The sequence below is a fragment of the Penaeus monodon genome, chromosome 33, assembly GCF_015228065.2.
Source record: "Penaeus monodon isolate SGIC_2016 chromosome 33, NSTDA_Pmon_1, whole genome shotgun sequence".
NCBI lineage: Eukaryota > Metazoa > Arthropoda > Malacostraca > Decapoda > Penaeidae > Penaeus > Penaeus monodon.
The window spans coordinates 25,494,174-25,494,548 of record NC_051418.1 but is presented as its reverse complement, the minus strand read 5'-3'; the positions used below and the strand labels follow the sequence as shown (position 1 = coordinate 25,494,548).

At 38.9% G+C, this 375-nt stretch overlaps 1 protein-coding gene across 1 annotated transcript in view; it reads right to left on the bottom strand.

The window, feature by feature from the left end:
* Window positions 1–375, bottom strand: part of LOC119594316 (cyclin-dependent kinase F-4-like) — a gene marked incomplete at both ends in the record, with an annotated part of 7,238 nt that overhangs the window by 6,189 nt on the left and 674 nt on the right.

Genomic DNA, 375 nt, shown 5'->3' with positions numbered 1-375 from the left:
CGCCGTCCACTTATCTAGTGGTCTATATGCACATAAATATATATCCGCACAAAAATATCCTGCGAAAACATACATATTTCCTACAATAAGATGGTTATACAACTTTGCAGTTTAAGCTGAAATATTACGAGAGGAATTTAGGTCACTGCATACAATAAAATCGACCTGGAATCGCCGTAGACTCAAGCGTGCCCCTGCAGGTCATTAGGTCAAGACAGGTCACTCATACACGCTATCATTTCGTCATAAACACATCTCCACGTGTAAACTTCTGACTTGATCTTATCATTTCATCACCTAGAGTGCCTGCAGTCATTAAATCACCTGATAAGAAGCGATAAGAAGTCTTAATCGCAGAATTATTACGGTAAATAC